At 43.2% G+C, this 19,525-nt stretch overlaps 1 pseudogene; it reads left to right on the top strand.

Moving 5' to 3' along the window:
* The first annotated feature begins 530 nt into the window (after positions 1-530).
* On the top strand, positions 531-19,226 carry LOC115682944 (disease resistance protein RPV1-like; annotated as a pseudogene).
* Positions 19,227-19,525: the final 299 nt, after the last annotated feature.

Consider the following 19,525-nt stretch of genomic DNA (forward strand, 5'->3'; position numbering starts at 1 on the left):
AATTGATGATGATCAACAGACTCCAGAAAATGACGTGGTTTTGGCCATTTGTGGGTGGGTGTGCGCGTGTCAGGGACCAAAAACGTCGAAGAAAATCTCGGCGATCAGGCACAGGAACAGCAACTCATATGACCAGACCGGGGCTGTTTTCCCCAACATAGCCCCGGCTCGACACCCCAACCCCAAAAGAGACTCTACAATTATGTACAAGTAAAGACGCGCTATTAAAAAATTTCTCTAGTTTATTTACCCCGCAATTGTATTTTTCTTTTTTCACTTGCGTTCTGACAGACGATGGAGATAAAAGAGAAGAATTGAGTTGGGAGGGGTCACTTTGGTGTCACAGAAAACCTGCATTTGTCAACTTTGACAAGCTGTGACGAATCATTCTTATTGACCAATTCTAGCAAACTGGCCCTCGACTCCCTGCATATTTAGCCAATCCCGTCTTCTACGTTTAATGACCCGCAGAGATCTCCATTTGTAACTCTGGTACTCACACTCACAGTGGCGATCATGACTTCCAAACTTTTTCCATCTCTAGCTGCCACTGCTTTTGCTGCTATGCTGTTCCATTTTTTCTTGAAGAGAAGATCAAGGGAGATTAATGGAGTGGAGGCAAATAACAATGCAGCTGCAAACGATGGAACAGCAGGAGACACTTCTTCTACGCATACTTCAACAGAAGGTCAAGGAATGGATACTTCATCAGGATATGACTATGAAGTATTCTTGAGCTTTAGAGGACTAGATACTCGAGCAGCTTTTACCGACTTCCTTTACACTAGTCTGATAGATGCGGAATCCGCGCATATAAGGACGATAAAGAGCTTCCGGAGGGGGAAGAGTTTGGCCCAAAACTTCTCCAAGCAATTAATCAGTTGAAGATCTCAATACCTATCTTTTCGAAAGGTTATGCCTCTAGCGTATGGTGTCTTAAGGAGCTAGCCGAGATGGTCGAATGCCAGAAAACTGGAAGACAAAAAATCATGCCCATTTTTTATGATGTGGCCCCTGAAGAGATTCGACACCAAACTGGGGGATATGGAGAGGCCCTTCGTTCACATGAAGAGAAGGGTCGATATGACAAGAAGACTATAAATGAGTGGAAGGCTACTCTCGGTGCAGTCGGGGAAATAAGTGGCTGAGACCTGCACAGCTAGACCGACAGGTGAGTGCTTCTAGCATTTCATCTCATGTGCCTTGCACCATTAAAACTTGATGTGTTTCATTTGGTTTCTTTTCTAGATTTGTATTAGTCTCGTGGAAATTGAATTTTATACTATTGAAGTTATGCCACAGAATTCACGCTAAATAATGGCACAATCCCAAATTTGCCCCTTTTCATTTCAAACAACATATTTTTCAGTTTAGGTCATTTATTAACCCTTAGAACCAACGCAAATTCTTGTACAATAAAATAAATCCTCGAAGAACACATGTCGGATAGGTCTGTAGTTTTCAATTTGGTCTTGTCATAGTACGGTTCAACACAATTTTCTAACTCATTGCCTTTTGAGCTCCAACAAACACTAGGCAAGAAGGTGAGTTTGCCAAAAAAGTCACCGAGGAGGTTTTTAGAGAAAAAAGGCTTATTTAGTGGTATCAAATTGCTTGGTCAATGTCGACAACCATTTGGATGCAATCATGGAAATGATTGGTGCTAAGACAAGTGAAACACGGATTATAGGAATCCATGAGATGGGTGGCATCGGAAAGACGACTATTGCCAAAATCATCTACAATCAACTTTCAAACAATTTCAAGGATTGTTGCTTTCTGTCCAACATTCGTGAAACATCAGAATGCAAGGACATTGAATGCTTGCAGAATCAACTCATCTTGGACATCCTTAAAACGAAATGGGCAGATATAAAAAACATAGATGAAGGGACTCAGACAATTAAAGACAGGTTGTCTACTAATAAAGTCCTCCTTCTTTTCGATGATGTGGAAGAAAATCATATGCGTGTACTTGTTGGTAAGTGTGATTGGTTTGGTAAAGGGAGCAAACTTATTTTTACTACTAGAAACGAAGAAGTTCTCGATATTCCTGAAGTGGACGACCATTATGTGGTTAATGGCATGGATTCCGATCAATCTCTTCAACTTTCTAGCAAGCATGCCTTTAGAAGAGATTATCCTTTGGACAAGTATATCAACCAATCCAACAGGGCAATAGGTATTGCTGGAGGTCTTCCGCTAGCTCTTGAGGTCATAGGTTCACTTTTATCTCACACTAAAAAGGATAAGTGGGATCTCACATTGATGAAGTTGGAAAATGTTCCTCATGCAGCAATTCAAAGTAAGTTGAAAATAAGCTATGATGCATTAGATGTTCGGCAACAGCATATATTCCTCGATATAGCTTGTTTTTTCATCGGATATGACAAAGACATTGTGGTTCATTTTTGGGATGAATCTAAATATCCAAAAGACGCCATGGAAGTTCTGCAGAATGTCTTTGATTAAGATTACAAAGGATAATGAAGTGTGGATGCACGACCAACTTAGAGACCTCGGAAGAGAAATGATTCATCAAGAAAGTAACACAAAAATGGAGAAGCAAAATAGGGTTGTGGGATCCTATGGAAGGATTGGATTTGCTGAGGACACAAAATGTAAAATCCCCCCCCCCCCCCCCTCATATTAATTCCCAGCATTTATGAATTTTTTTTTCAAAAAAAAAAGCCAGTTACTTTTTGTGTTGTCTAGCATCATTACGACTTCCTCAACATATATATTTGCTCTTCTAAGATTACGTGAATGATAGTACTGCACTCAACCGCTTAATATAGTGGACTTGAATAAATACATTTCCCTTCAACTTTTTAGTTTTTAAATTTTCCTTTGGGCAGGGAAAAAAAGAAGTTGAAGCTCTTTGTCTCAAGTTTGATCATCAGCAGCAGTGCCGTTTTACCTATGAGGACGTTCTGACACTATCAAATCTAAGGTTCTTTGAAGTTTACGGTTGGGGGGACAATTTTTGTGAGAGGCTTCCAACTAATCATTTTCAGGAGAACTTAGATCTCCTTCCACAATTACGATGGCTTTCTTGGCATAAAATTCCCCCAACATTTAAGATTACAAATTTCTTCATAGAGATTATGGTTATTCTTGATCTATCTGAGGGTAAAATTACGCATGATTAGAAGGGTTGAAGCCACTTGGAAGTATGTTATATGCTATACGACACTGATTATTCCATCTCATTAGATTCAAAAGTAATCTTTGAATGATTTTTCTTTTACAGGTGATGAAGAATTTGAAAGTTCTAGATCTGTCCAATTGCGATTGCTTGAAGAGAACTCCCATCTTCTCTGCTCATTCAAATTTAGAACGTTTGATCCTATGGGCCTGTAAATCATTAAACATAATCAATAGGTCGATTTGTCAATTGAAACGCTTAGCTTCCTTAGATGTAAGGAAATGTTTTAGGCTTTATGTCGTGCCCCAAACCCCATCGAGCACGCAACATCCCTCCGAGGTCATCAAGTATGCGACATCTCAAGACTTGTCGCCATCCCAATCGAAACACTAGCGATTAAACGCACGCGGAAGCGAATACGAACACTCCATACAACAATCAAATAAACGGGGTAGTAAGGAAAACACTTCCCAAAAAAATCAGCAAGTCATTATAAGCTCACAAAGATAACTCAAGGAGGTTTACACAATTACAAGCTTCACACGAAGCTACTTCCTAACGAGGCCACGGATACAAAAGGGTGGTTGACTTAAACTCCTCTACAACAGGGCATCCAAAAGGATGATACATCCAATGCCCAACATCACCCCAGAACTCCGAACCGCACGTGACGACTACTCGTCATTCCAAGCCTGAAAATGTTTAACGACGGGGAATGAGATAAATCTCAATAAGTAACTACCTAAGCCTCGCTTAGGCTAACGCGTACCTCCGAACAATCCTAATCATGCAATACCGACATCCAACATGTCATAACAATCACAGGCGCCCTTACCTCACCTCGGCACATACATAGCCTTGCACGTTAGAATCACGCCACAACATGGTCAATTGCTCATCAAGCTTGTACAACGCAATTCAAGGCATAATCATGCATAACACGGTTAATAATCTAGACGTGCTTATCAATTAACTCAGGCAAAGCATTCACAATGCAAATCACACTCATTAAGTCCAGATTATTAACGACCCCTCAGGCCACCGAACTCCCGCCGGTCTTCTGGCGTAACCAGGCATCGTCCCACTACGTTGGCGACGGCAACGTTGGGGATCAAACACCCCCAGGCAAGCCGGGTACCGAACGGCATTCCACTTAGGAGTATCGATCCGGCCTCCATCGCGATCAGCATCGTCTGGGATCGAACACCCCCCGGCAACCCCGGGTACCAGACGGCAACGTTGGGGATCGAACACCCCCCGGCAAGCCAGGTACCGAACGGTATTTCTTAGGAGCATCGATCCAGCCTCCACCGCGATCGGCATCGTCTGGGATCGAACACCCCCCGGCAATCCCGGGTACCAGACGGCATCCGAACTCCCGCCGAACATCGTCTAGAACTCCCGCCTAGATGGAACGTGTCGTGACCATGCACACACCTCAACAATCATTACCAATTTTTATCTTTGTAAATTAGCCCAATGTCAACTAAATCCGTCAAAACGCCAAGATAATACCGAATGATTCTCGAAAGAGAGAAAAACCGAAAATGTACAAAACCGGGTCCAAACAAGGCAGTTGTGCAGTGACCAAAATCCGTTTAAAATAAATAGTAAATCAACTCCAAAAATTCTGAAATTTGGATATGTTGTATAAAACATCTCGATAAACATTTTCCGTGAGAACTCGAAACCCAGTTTCAATTGTAAACACCTCTTTTTGTCACTTGAAGTCAGACGAAATTCAACCCGTCCGGTCAGGCCGCCTGACCATCAAAATGCATCCCATCCAGTACACAAATCACTTTAGAAAGCCTTGAAATTTTTATATACCATAGACACAGATGTTATTAACAATTTTTGTGAAGAAAGTTTGTTCAAAAGAGGTCTGGAAAAATTTATAGAAAATCGGAAAGACCAGAAGGTTGGATGAACAGTAAATCCGGCAGACTAAACATGGTCCGAAAATGGACTCCCGAATGACCTCAAATGATCTCCAAAAATTCCAGATTTAATATATGTCATACGTTAAGATGTTATGAACAACTTTCATGCAGTACACTTCCTCAAATTCTGCCCACACAAGTCACAAAAAAATAGCAAAATTCAGCAACGCAGCAGCAACCTTACCGGAAATCAACCAACAAGCACCACCAAGCAAACCAAGCACAACCAGCCACTAAACCAACTATCCACAGCCCTAATCCACCCCTAAACATGTTCATTATTAACCCATTATCCTAACCAAGGCTTAGGGAGTACTTCCTCAAGGTCTAAGCAAGATTTTCAAGCTAGGGAACCTAACAAAGCAAAGCCAAGCCAAGCAAGCAGCAGCTGTTCCGGCGGACGTACGGGTGGCTAGGCAGCGGCGCTCACGGCGGCTGAGGGTGGCTGAGCAAGGGAGCTGGTCGGTCTGGTGAGCAGTAGCAAGAAAAAGCAAGAAGTAAAGAAGCAAAATGAAGAAGAAAACAGCAGCAACAGAAGTGAAGAAGAAGCAGCAAAAGAGAAGAAGAAGCAGCGGCAGCAGCAATGATGGACAGAAGCTGCACGTGAAGCAGCATGGGCAGCATGGTTCAATGGTCAGCAAAGCACACATGAAGGTGCAGCAAGAAATCAGCAGCAAAAGCAGAAACAACGTGAGGGAGTCAGCGGGCGTGAAGCAAGAGAGGAAGTCAGCGGGAAAGAAGGGTCAGCCGGCGTGGGGGTTCGGCGGGGGAGGAGGAGAGGAGAGAGAGAGGGGGGGTTCAATCGTTAACCCACAAAATATTGTCCAATTTTCCTTTTTCCAAATTTTCCGATCAACCTGATAATTGGCTATGTTTAATGAGACGACGTCTGATAAAATAGTCGTGGAAATCTTGAAACTTCGATACCCAGTTCGGATTCTAATTAATGGCCAAATTCAATCGAATGTGACTTTAGTGTATCTCGAACTAACGGGGCGGCTTTTAGGAATTACGCGTATTGACTCGTGGTTGATTCGATATCGAGCCATATCTAAGTTTACTCAAGCCATGGCGACCTCGGTTGTCATGTAATTGTGAGGGTCAACCACTAGTTCCAAATGACGCGATCGTTCGGATTAGGTTTAAGATCGTTCGAAATTCATACAATGGCCAAGCGAAATCACCCGCAACCTAATTGCACGACATTTGCGAATCTTTCCATAACCATCCTTGGATCGGCCTTTAACGGCCCAAAATATTCCCTCGCCAATCCTTATGGTCGAAGTGTCAATCCATGGCCAAGTTCTTAGGTCCATGTACTTGATTCCTAGCTAGCCATTCCCTAACGGTTAGTCTACTCGAGAGTGATCAATTCCGAGCGAGATTTAACTGAAAGTGCATTGAAAGAATATTCATTTCATAAATCCCGAAAATAGGTCGAAATTCAGAATGTCACAACTCTTCCCCCCTTACAAAAATTTCGTCCTCGAAATTTACAACCAAACTACGCTACTCAAACAAATGGGGGTGCTGGCGCCTCATGATCTCTTCACTTTCCCAAGTGGCCCCTTCCGTACCGTTATGCTGCCATGCGATTTTAACTAATGTGATCGTCTTATTTCTTAAAATCTGCTCCTTTCTGTCCTCAATCTGAATAGGTTTTTTCACATATGACACCTTGTCGTCCACATCTATTTCTTCATAATTCAGCACGTGGGTCGGATCCGGTTCGTACTTCCTCAGCATAGACACGTGAAAAACGTTGTGAACTTGAGACAAATTCAGTGGCAAGGCTAGTCGATCGGCCAGATTTCCAATCTATTCTAATATCTCAAACGGATCTACGTACCTTGGACTCAACTTTCCTTTCTTGCCAAATCGGGACGTTCCTCGCATTGGCGACACTTTAAGGAAGACATGATCTCTCACTTGAAATTCTAAAGGCCTGCGTCTCCGATCCACATAACTTTTCTGACAACTCTGAGCGGTCTTAAGCCTGTCTCAGATGATCTTAACTGCCTCGATTGATTGTTGAACCAACTCTGGACCCGTTATACTCCTTTCGCCAACCTCATCCCAACAAACTGGGGCTCTGCATGCTCTGCCATACAACGCCTCAAACGGTGCCTTTCTGATACTCTGCTGATAATTGTTATTGTAGGCAAACTCGACGAGGTGTAACTGCTCTTCCCAACCTCCTTTAAAGTCTATCATGCATGCTCGCAACATGTCCTCGAGCATCTGAATTGTCCTTTCAGACTGACCATCTGTCTGCGGATGATAGGCCGTGCTATATTGCAGTTTCGTCCCCATAGCTGTCTGAAGACTTTTTCAAAAGGTTGCGGTAAACTTAGGATCTCTGTCTGACATAATTGTAACTGGCACTCCATGAAGACAGACTATTTGTTGCATATACAACTCGGTGTACCCATCCATTGCGAAATCTTTTCGTACTGCTAGAAAATGTGCTGACTTAGTCAATTTGTCGATGATAACCAAATTCAATCATGGCCTCTTTGGCTCCTCGGTAATCCTATGACGAAGTCCATAGTGACATGTTCCCATTTCCATTCGGGAATTTTCAATGGTCGCAACAGTCCACCAGGCTTACGATGTTGCGCCTTCACTTCTTAGCATGTTAAACACTTGGCCACATGCTTAGCTACATCCACTTTCATTCCGTCCCACCAATAGTGCTAGCGTAAATTCTGATACATTTTCGTACTGCCCGGATAAATGCTGTAGTTACTACGGTGAGCTTCTGCCAAGATTTCCTCCCTAAGTTCCGCATCATTGGGCACGCACAGTCTTCCACGAAACTTTAAAAATCCTGTCCTCGAATACTTGAAAGTCGTTGTTCCTCTTAGTTGTAATTTACTCAAAATCTTTTGAATCTTATGGTCCGTAGATTATAATACCTTAATTCTCGCCTGAATCTCCAGTTCAATCCTCAAGGTAGCTAACAGACTCGAGAGGTGACTTACATCAAACTTGAATTCCGAATCTCGCACCCCTTCAAGTAAAGTCCATTCTTTAACCATCATATGCGCGATGCTTGACTTCCGACTAAGTGCATCCGCCACTTTGTTGGCTTTTTTGGGGTGGTACAGAATATCACAATCATAACCTTTCAGAAGCTCCATCCAACGACGTTGTCTCATGTTCAATTCCTTTTGGGAAACAAGTACTTTAGGCTCTGATGGTCCGTATAGATTTGAAACCTTTCTTCACATAAATAATGCCTCCAAATCTTAAGTGCAAAGATGATAGACGCAAGTTCCAAATCGTGCGTTGGGTAATTTAGCTCGTGAGGCCTCAATTGTCGCGACGCATATGCAACCACTCTTCCATGTTGCATTAACACGCATCCCAATTCCTTTAGCGACGCATCACCGTAGATCTCATATCCTCCGGGACCTGGCGGTATTGTTAATACGAGTGCAGTTGTCAACTTATGTTTCAGCTCCTGAAAACTTTTCTCGCACTTGTCTGTCCATTCAAATCTTGTTTCCTTCTTTAGTAAGCGAGTTAGAGGAGTAGCTATCGTGGAGAATCTTTCCACGAATCTCTGATAATACCCTGCCAAGCCTAAGAAACTCAAAACCTCTATCACTGACGTCGGTCTTGGCCAATTCGTAATTGCCTCAATCTTTGTCGGGTCAACTAAAATTCCATCCCCGGAGATGACATGTCCAAGAATGCCACTCAGGTGAGCCAGAACTCGCACTTACTAAACTTGGCATAGAGTGCGTGTTCTCTTAGGGTCCGTAGAACCATCCTTAGATGTTGCTCATGCTACTTAGGGCTTTTCGAATATACCCAAAATGTCGTTGATGAAAACGATGATGAATTGATCCAGAAATTCTTTAAAAACCCAATTCATTAAATCCATAAAGGCAGTTGGGGCATTAGTCAGTCCAAACGGCGTCACTGTAACTCGTAATGTCCATATCTCGTCCGACAGGCCGTTTTCGGTATATCCTCCTTCTTAATCCTTAGTTGATGGTAGCCCGTTCTTAAGTCTATTTTGGAGAATACCGAAGCCCCTTGTAGTTGATCGAACAAGTCATCTATTCTTGGTAATGGATACTTGTTCTTGACAGTTACTTGGTTCAACTGCCGATAATCAATGTACAAGCGCAGTAACCCATCTTTCTTCCTTATGAACAACACTGGTGCTCCCCACGGCGACACACTCGGATGAATAAACCCTTTATCCAGAAGTTCTTGCATTTGAACCTTCAATTCTTTCAACTCTGACAATGCCATTCTGTAGGGCGCTCTAGATATCGGCTCTATTCCAAGAGCCAACTCAATCACAAATCCAACTTCTCTCTCAGGTGGCAATTCCGGCAATTCCTGAGGAAAGACATTGGGAAGATTACACACCTCAGTTATGTCCTCTAGCCTTGGTTCCTCAACCAACTAGTCAACCACAAGATAATTATCTTTCCACCTCTTAAAGACGAAGCCCAAACCATCAATTTTCAATCCAACGGTCTCCCAAAATAAGTCACCCCGGTTCTTTACAAAATTTGAAATTCCCAAGAAACACTCATCCTTCCAACCCCGTCAAAGAATATCATCACCAATTCAGAAATCCATAAATTGATTGCGCCTATCCACTATAGGTAATTATACGTCATACATGACCATTTAAGTTATAACTTCAAAATCATCTCCTATTGCACCCAATATCATCACACAACGCATTTAGACCTTTAAGACAAATCCTCCGCTTCCTTCCCAGCCACAGCGCACACCCTTCCTTGTGCCTGCGGTCGGTCCTGGTTATTCTGCAGGGTAGCTCTCGCTTGATGTCCTACCCGCGATTGCTGTTGTTGCATTGGCGGCCTAGCTTGTCAGTTCGGGCAATTTCTCACTTGGTGACCATGTTGGCCACATCCAAAACACGCTCCAGATCCACCTGGGCAAGGGCCATTCCCATGCCTCCTTCCACAAGACCGACATGCGACGTTAGAGTAATGGTTTAGCTTTCCAAAGTTCTTCCTTACTGAAGGGACAAATCGCCTATTCCCAATCATAGGTTTCTTTCCAAAGTTCCTATTGTCCCTAGCCGGTGCATACCGCGATCCAGAAGCGGTAGCCCTTTCTATCTTGTCTCGCTCAACCATCTAAGCCCTCTCATACAGCTCGTTGTAGTCCCTTAGATTCAGGAGTGTCAACTGACTATAGAGTTCTGATTTCAGACCATTCTGGAATCTCCTTGCCCTATCCACAGGGTCCTCGACCATACTTAGTGCGTACTTAGACAACCTTGAGAACTCAGCCTCATACTAATCCACAGTTATCTGATTCTGACGGAGTCGTAGAAACTCTGCCATTTTCTGTTTCTGTGCAGTCTCAGAGAAGTATTTCCCATTGAAGGTCTCAATGAAGGCAGTCCAATTTGGGATCGTGCATATAGGAAAAAACCTTACCTCTGGTGGCCTCCCACCAGTCATTTGCTACACCCTGAAGTTGATACACTGCCAGGATCACCTTTTCTTCCTTTGTGCACCCCAGCAGTGCAAAGGCTTTCTCCAATTCTTGAACCTAGATAGTAGCGGCCTTGGGATCTCCTTTCCCATCGAACTTGGACGGTTGCAGCTTTAAGAACTGCTCTACCAGTTGGTGCATCTATCGATTTCCATTTCCATGATTACCATTATTCCTATTATTTCCATTAGCCCCATTGACAGCGACAACATCGGTCTCAGCAGTAGCAGTAACAGTAGCAACTCGTTCTTGAGTCTGCCTACCCATCAAGTTTCCAACCTTCGCAAGTGCCCTCAAAATCCCAACCACTCTGTGATCCTCCATAGCTCTAGCTTGTGAACCCGATTGGCCTCTTGTTTCCCCCTTCCTCGGCTGCTCATTCTCACAGGGTTCTCTCACCAAACACCTAAATTGCTATAATTCCGTCCAGGAATTAGAGACCTAAGCCATCTACTCAAGTCTAGCAGTTCTATGCAGTAAATCACGACAATGAGCATAGGACAAGCAGCCACCAAAACAAGCATGAAGAGCATATAACTAGTAGGATTCTCGATCTTACCGTACTCTTTACAACGCCTGCAATCACGAATATCACCAAACAAGCATCTAGCAATCACAAGCACATATTCACAGGGCATGTATTAAGCATTCTAAACTTATGATCAAGCAGGTCTCCCTAATTGACTACCCCAAAGTCATCATCCTTATCACTCCAAGTCTTGACCAAACTTGGATCGAGCTAACCTTGCTTTGATACCAATTCAACGGGGATGTCACGCCCCGAACCCCATCGAGCACGCAACATCCCTCCGAGGTCATCAAGTAAGCGACATCCCAGGACTTGTCGCCGACCCAATCGAAACACTAGCGATTAAACGCACGCGGAAGCAAATACGAACACTCCATACAACATTCAAATAAACGGGGTAGTAAGGAAAACACTTCCCAAAAAAACCAGCAAGTCATTATAAGCTCACAAAGATAACTCAAGAAGGTTTACACAATTACAAGCCTCACACGAAGCCACTTCCTAACGAGGCCACGGATACAAAAGGGTGGTTGACTTAAACTCCTCTACAACAGGGCATCCAAAAGGATGATACATCCAATGCCCAACATCACCCCAGAACTCCGAACCGCACGTGACGACTACTCGTCATTCCAAGTCTGAAAATGTTTAACAACGGGGGATGAGATAAATCTCAATAAGTAACTACCTAAGCCTCGCTTAGGCTAACGCGTACCTCCGAACAATCCTAATCATGCAATACCGACATCCAACATGTCATAACAATCACAGGCGCCCTTACCTCGCCTCGGCACATACGCAAGCCCTGCACATTAGAGTCACGCCACAACATGGCCAATTGCTCATCAAGCTTGTACAACGCAATTCAAGGCATAATCATGCATAACACGGTTAATAATCTAGACGTGCTCATCAATTAACTCAGGCAAAGCATCCCCCAATGCAAATCGCACTCATTAAGTCCAGATTATTAACGACCTCTCAGACCACCGAACTCCCGCCGGTCTTCCGGCGTAACCAGGCATCATCCCGCTACGTTGGCGACGACAACATTGGCGATCGAACACCCCCCGGCAAGCCGGGTACCCAACGGCATTCCACTTAGGAGCATCGATCCGGCCTCCACCGCGATCGGCATCGTCTGGGATCGAACACCCCCCGGCAACCCCGGGTACCAGACGGCAACGTTGGGGATCGAACACCCCCCGGCAAGCCGGGTACCCAACGGCATTTCACTTAGGAGCATCGATCCGGCCTCCACCGCGATCGGCATCGTCTGGGATCGAACACCCCCCGGCAATCCCAGGTACCAGACGGCATTCGAACTCCCGCCGGGCATCGTCTAGAACTCCCGCTTAGACGGAACGTGTCGTGACCATGCACACACCTCAACAATCATTACCAATTCTTATCTTTGTAAATTAGCCCAATGTCAACTAAATCCGTCAAAACGCCACGATAATACCGAATGATTCTCGAAAGAGAGAAAAACCGAAAATGTACAAAATCGGGTCCAAACTAGGCAGTTGTGCAGTGACCAAAATCCATTTGAAATAAATAGTAAATTAACTCCAAAAATTCTGAAATTTGGATATGTTGTATAAAACATCTTGATAAACATTTTCTGTGAAGAACTCGAAACCCAGTTCCAACTGTAAACACCTCTTTTTGTCACTTGAAGTCAGACGAAATTCAACCCGTCTGATCAGGCCGCCTGACCATCAAAATGCATCTCATCCAGTACCCAAATCACTTTTTAAAGCCTTGAAATTTTTATATACCATAGACACAGATGTTATTAACAATTTTTATGAAGGAAGTTTTTGAAAAGAGGTCTGGAAAAATTTATAGAAAATCGGAAAGACCAGAAGGTCGGATGAACAGTAAATCCGGCAGACTAAACACGGTCAGAAAATGGACTCCCGAATGACCTCAAATGATCTCCAAAATTTCCAGATTTAATATATGTCATACTTCAAGATGTTATGAACAACTTTCATGCAGTACACTTCCTCAAATTCTGCCCATAAAAGTCACAAAAAAATAGCAAAATTCAGCGACACAGCAGCAACCTTACCGAAAATCAACCAACAAGCACCACCAAGCAAACCAAGCACAACCAGCCACTAAACCAACTATCCACAGCCCTAATCCACCCCTAAACATGTTCATTAGTAACCCATTATCCTAACCAAGGCTTAGGGAGTACTTACTCAAGGTCTAAGCAAGATTTTCAAGCTAGGGAACCTAACAAAGAAAAGCCAAGCCAAGCAAGCAGCAGCTGTTCCGGCGGATGTACGGGTGGCTAAGCGGCGGCGCTCACGGCGGCTGAGGGCGGCTGAGCAAGGGAGCTGGTCGGTCTGGTGAGCAGCAGCAAGAAAAAGCAAGAAGCAAAGAAGCAAAATGAAGAAGAAAACAGCAGCAACAGAAGTGAAGAAGAAGCAGCGGCAGTAGCAATGATGGACAGAAGCTACACGTGAAGCAGCATGGGGTAGCATGGGTTAATGGTCAGCAAAGCACATGTGAAGGTGCAGCAAGAAATCAGCAGCAAGAGCAGAAACAACGTGAGGGAGTCAGCGGGCGTGAAGCAAGAGAGGAAGTCAGCGGGAAAGAAGGGTCAGCCGGCGTGGGGGTTCGACGGGGGAGGAGGAGAGGAGAGAGAGAGAGGGGGGGTTCAATCATTAACCCACAAAATATTGTCCAATTTTCCTTTTTCCAAATTTTCCGATCAACCTGATAATTGGCTACGTTTAATGAGACGACGTTTGATAAAATAGTCGTGGAAATCTTGAAACTTCGATACCCAGTTCGGATTCTAATTAATGGCAAAATTCAATCGAATGCGACTTTAGTGTATCTCGAACTAACGGGGCGGCTTTTAGGAATTACGCGTATCGACTCGTGGCCGATTCGATATCGAGCCACATCTAAGTTTACTTGAGCCATGGCGACCTCGGTTGTCATGTAATTGTGAGGGTCAATCACTAGTTCCAAATGACGCGATCGTTCGGATTAGGTTTAGGATCGTTCGAAATTCATACAATGGCCAAGCGGAATCACCCGCGACCTAATTGCATGACATTTGCGAATCTTTCCATAACCATCCTTGGATCGGCCTTTAACGGCCCAAAATATTCCTTCGCCAATCCTTATGGTCGAAGTGTCAATCCATGGCCAAGTTCTTAGGTCTACGTACTTGATTCCTAGCTAACCATTCCCTAACGGTTAGTCTACTCGAGAGTGATCAATTCCGAGCGAGATTTCACTGAAAGCGCATTGAAGGAATATTAATTTCATAAATCCCGAAAATAGGTCGAAATTCAGAATGTCACACTTTATAGACTGCCAGATGATCTAGGTGGACTAGAAGCTTTGAAAGAACTCCGGATTGATTGGACTTCTGTCTGGAAACTTCCTAATTGTCAAGGAATGAGGAATTTAAGGATTTTCACTGCATCTTTTTGGAAGGGAAGTGCACTTCCCACCACAATTGGAGATCTTGCAAGCCTTGAATACCTATCTCTGGAATGTTGCCTACATATAGAGAGAGGCTTCCAGATTCGATCGGGAATTTGGAATCGCTAATTGAGTTGGCTATACGCTCAACGAGCATCAGAGAACTACCTGATTCCATCGGAAACACGAAAAATTTGAAAGTATTGAAGATGACCTGCGATTCCACAAGCAAAATAACTGCCTTTGGACGATTGAGAAGTTCGAAGAAATAGAAGCCATTCTATTGCATTACAAGGGTTTCCATGTGAAAATTGGCAATTGCATCTATAAGAATCAATCCCTGAGGATCTTGAGATTGAGGGGTGCGGATATATATGCACTATTGAGGCTTCCTGAAAGTCTTATCACTCTGGAATTGTCTTGGTTGCACATGAAGACATTTCCAGATCTCTCAAACTTGACTAATCTAAAAGAATTGCAGCTGGGGTTTGGCTGTAACATTCTGAAATTTGACTCATTTTTCGGGATTTATGAAATGATTGTATCTTCGATGCACTTTAGTTAAATTTCACTCGGAATTGATCACTCTTGACAAGACTAATCATTAGGGACTGGCTAACTAGGAATTAAGTACGTGGACCTAAAAACTTGGCCGTGAATCGACACTTCGACCATAAGGATTGATGAGGAGATATTTTGGGCCATTATAGACCGATCCAAGGATGGTTATGGAGCGATTCGCAAATGTTGTATAATTGGATCGCAGATGAATCCACTTGACCATTGTATGAATTTCGAACGATCCTAAACCAAATTCGAATGATCGCGTCGATTGGAACTAGTGATTGACCCTCGCAATTACATGACAACCGAGGTTGCCATGGCTCGAGTAAACTTAGATGTGGCTCGATATTGAATCGGCCACGAGTCGATACGCGTTACTCCTAAAAGCCGCCTGTTAGTTTGAGACACACTAAAGTTGCATTTAATCGAATTTGACCATTATTTGGAATGCGGACTTGGGAATCGAATTTCTCGAAAGCCACGACTAATTCATTGGACGACGTCACCTTTGGCGTGGCTAACCTTAGGGCCACTCGGATTTGTCAGAAAAGTGAAATTTGGATCAAGAATGGAAATGACCATTTTGCCTCTGGGATTATTTGAGTTCATTTGAAAAGTGGAAGGGCATTTTGGTAAAGTTGCTACCCCCCATGCTGGCCGAAAATATTGGACCATAATGCTCCTCTCTCCTCTTGCTCATTTCCTCTTTTGCCCCTAGGAGTTAGTTGAGTTGACCAATGTGAGCCATTGGATCTTTGATGAGATTGTCTAGCTAATCCTAGCCCTTGGATTGAGTCTTAGTGGGGGTAGTTGACCCACTCAACTCACCATCTCTCTCCCTCTCTCTCCTTCATTCCCTCCTCCTTCGGCAGACCATCTTCCCCTCCTCTTCTTCTTCTTTTCCTTCTTGGCTTCTACTCCTGCTTCGTGTCTTCTGCTTCTGCTCCTCTGCTGCTGCTGCTGCTTCTTCTGTTTCTACTTTGCTGCTGTTGCTGCTTTCGTTTCTGCTTCTGCTTCGCTACTGCTGTTCTGTCGACCTTGTTGCTGCCCCTTTCCCCTGAGTCATTCTTGTCTAGACTCAAGGTAAGTGGCTTCCTAACCCTTGACTAGGCTAAGGGGTTACTAATGGACATGTTAGGGGTTTATTCATGGCCGCGGATAGTTGGTTTAGTGGTTAGATGAGCTTGAATTGCTAAATGGTTCATGTTGGTTGATTCTCAGATTCGTTGCTGCTATGCGTCTGTGTTTTGCTATTTTTGTGGAGATCAATATGGACCAAATTTGAGGAAGTGTTATTTATGGAAGTTGATCTTAACATCTTGAAGTATGTCCTATATTAAATCTGAAATTTTTGGAGATCGTTTTGGGGTATTCGGGAGTCCATTTTCGGACCGTCGCTACTTTGCCGGAATTACTGTTCACTCGACCGGCATGTCTTTCTGAATTTTTATAAATTCTTCTAGACCTCTGTTCAACAAAATTCCTTCATAAAAGTTGTCAATGACACTTGTTTTTATGATATATAAAAATTTCAAGGTTTTCCAAGGATATTTGGGTACTGATTGAAATAGATTTTGAAGACCGAACTGTTTGTCCTGGTGGACTAATTTCGATGTGACTTTGAGTGATAAAAAGAAGTGTTTACAGTTGGAATTGGATTTTGTGTCCTCATGAAAAATGTTTATTAAGATGTTTTCAATGACATATCCAAAATACAGAATTTTTGGAGTTGAATTACTATTTATTTCAAAAGAGTTCCGATTACTGTGCAATTGCCAATTTTAAGCCCGATTTTGTATAAATTTGGTTTCTCTCTCTCGCGAACTTTTCGATGTGGTTGTTGCTTGTTTAGTGGACTAATTTAATGCTCGATTTGTGTGTTAGATGTGACGAATTGATGGCTAGTTGTTGTTGTCATAGGTGACTGATTGTGAATGTGTGTTCATGGCTTTAAATGGTGGAACCGTGGCTGATTGGGTGGGCGTGTAAACTGATTTGCATTGCTGGTGATTAAGCACATTGGAGTGATGTTCGAGGGTGTGTATGACATGGAATTGAATGGGTCATGTGGCGTGTGTGATCACCTAAGTGCCCTGATGCGTCTTTATGCAGGGATAAGATACTAAATTATGTGACGGAGTGTACGTGTGATCACTTAAGCCCTGATGCGTCTTTATACAAGGATTGAACCCGTCCTGAGGCGTGTTACGCGGGACGATGCCCGGTTAAGCCAGAAGACCGCCAGCCTAATGCGTTTTACGCGGGTTGTGCCACGGGCCTAATGCGTGTTACACGGGTCGTGAATAATATGAATGGAAGAGCGGGTGTGTGTTGTGCATTGGTGTATGTAGTGTATCGAGATTGAGATGTGATCATGTTCGGATTATTGCCAGCACACGTGCATGCGTGAGTCATATCCAGGATTGTACGTGTCCGTGAGTTATTGCTGCATTATTGTGATTTGACTAACATGCAGGGCTTGTGCATGCTTCGAGATGAGGTAGGGATATTTGTGTTTGTCACGGCATGTTGATTGTTTGAATCTCGTGTTTAGACTTGTCCAGGAGTACGTGTTGGCCTATGCGGGGCTTAGGTTGTTCACTTATTGAGACTCGTTCTCATAGTTAATTATAAACATTTCAGACCCCTGAGCCCTATGAAGATATGGAAGATCCGGGGACGCCGCCAGGGTATCGCGGTGATTGATCGGCTTAGTACTCTCGTCTTTTGAGTACCCTCTTTTGGTACAGGGAAGTTAGGCTATCCAACCACCGCCCCTTTTTGATGAACGTGATTTGATGTTAGTAGCCTAGTATAAGGTTGTGTAATTAAATGTTGTAAGTATGCCAAGTGTATGAATATGTTTGTTGTTATTGGATCAAGCGAGTTCTTTGTTATCCCATGTAATTGAATTGTTGTATGGGGTGTTTGAATTCGTTTTCGCTTGTGCATGATTGTTAGTGTTTCTCTGGGTCGGTGACGAGTCCTGGGACATCTCACTATTATTGATCTAAGCGGGATGTTGCGCGCACGCCGGGTTCGGGGCATGACATTGGCCTACCTGATTGTGATGGGAAATCTGATGGGCCTGGGGAAGAAGATCCGATGCCACGGTGGATTGGGAATTTAAGCAAATTGGAGTCTCTGAGCCTGGCCTCTGATTATGTGACCACCTTACCCACAGATATTAATATCCTTCTTCGACTCAAAAAACTTCACATCGATTGCCCTAATCTGCATTGTGTCCCGAGGCTTCCCTCAAGTTTATTATTATTAACTTTGACCGCTTGCAAGTCATTTTGTTATGGGAATCTATCAAATTTGAAGAAGCTATCAACTCTTAAGATTATTAAATATGCAATTTCAGAGATTTGAGGCCTTGATTGTTTGGAAAACCTACAAGAATTGAAGCTCTGGAAGCTTCAACAGGTGGAGATATTAGCTGATCTTAGTAATTTCAACAAACTAAGAAGTCTTCAAATACACCATTGTGGTGATCTGGTTGAGATTCAAGGTGAACTACCAAAATCTTTGGAAGAATTGGTCATTTATTCCTGTGGATCTTTACAACAGTTGCCTAATCTGTCAAGTTTGAAGAGACTGCAAAAGTTCGACATACGTAAATGTGGTAATCTGGTTGAGATTGAATGTGAATTACCACAATCTTTGAAAGAATTTTGGATTAATTCCTTTGGATCTTTACAGAAGTTGCCTGATCTGTCAAACTTGAAGGGACTTCAAAAGGTTGTCATAAGCAAATGTGGTAATCTGGTTGAAATTCAAGGCGAACTACCACAATCTTTGGAAAAATTGGGGATTTTTTTCCTGTGAATCTTTACAGAAGTTGCCAAGCTTGAATAGATTGCAAAAGGTTAAAATAAACCGTTGCGAGAAATTAAATGTGGAGGCAATTTCTTGGATTGGCTCGATGATGTCAAACGAATTTGCGGGAGTAGACTCTGAATGGGAGGGAGAAGATCTTGAATCCGAATCTGAATTTGAGGTAGAAGATGAGGAAGAAGTGCACGTCACTCTTGAAGCTTCTCAATCCACGACCACAAATTGTTCCCTTGCGTTCCAACTTTAAACAAATTAAGGTAACTTAATGTCATCTGACAACCAATGTTTTCCCTTTTCTACAATCAAATTCTTTCACAAATATGAACAGAGAAGTTTTACGGGCACGTTTTAATTACCTTTTCACGAGTTGATGACTAAAAATCTGATGAAGCTACTGAAATTATGATACTTCCGTACAACTAGAGGGTTCTTAATTATGTACAAATATTTGTTGTCTTTTCCTTAGTTTGGTTTCACTTTTTTAGCTATGTTTTCTTTGGATGGTTTTTCCTTGCTGTTATGTTTCCTAGCTGGAGGTATGAATGT

Source organism: Syzygium oleosum, unplaced genomic scaffold, assembly GCF_021117445.2.
Source record: "Syzygium oleosum isolate NSW1041296 unplaced genomic scaffold, Sole_v2.1 Sole_v2.01, whole genome shotgun sequence".
Classification (NCBI taxonomy): Eukaryota; Viridiplantae; Streptophyta; class Magnoliopsida; order Myrtales; family Myrtaceae; genus Syzygium; species Syzygium oleosum.